This window comes from Penaeus monodon, chromosome 29 (assembly GCF_015228065.2).
Source record: "Penaeus monodon isolate SGIC_2016 chromosome 29, NSTDA_Pmon_1, whole genome shotgun sequence".
Classification (NCBI taxonomy): domain Eukaryota; kingdom Metazoa; phylum Arthropoda; class Malacostraca; order Decapoda; family Penaeidae; genus Penaeus; species Penaeus monodon.
Window position 1 is genome coordinate 10,864,226 of NC_051414.1, and position 264 is coordinate 10,864,489.

The 264-nt window shown below is 48.1% G+C and overlaps 1 pseudogene; it reads right to left on the reverse strand.

Annotated features, from left to right (window-relative positions):
• LOC119591732 overlaps positions 1-264 on the reverse strand; it is a 20,342-nt pseudogene that overhangs the window by 18,873 nt on the left and 1,205 nt on the right.

Sequence of the window (264 nt, forward strand, 5' to 3'; positions counted from 1 at the left end):
GAAGTTCTCGAGGTACTGTGTCGAAGAGGACAGATACTGTCATTATTTGCAAGTATTGTACTATATCCAAAAGGTGCCATTTTAATACCGTCATTTCCAAGTTTGATATGCATTAAACACCTCCTTTTACCCCTCCCCCCCCCGTAGTATCGCCCCTGAGACACCCTGGAGCATCCTGGGGTATTTCGCGAACGTGCCGACGGGGATTAGCCTTTGCGTTTCCAGGTACTAGTAGCGTTTTGTGCAGGGATTCCGTCGACAATC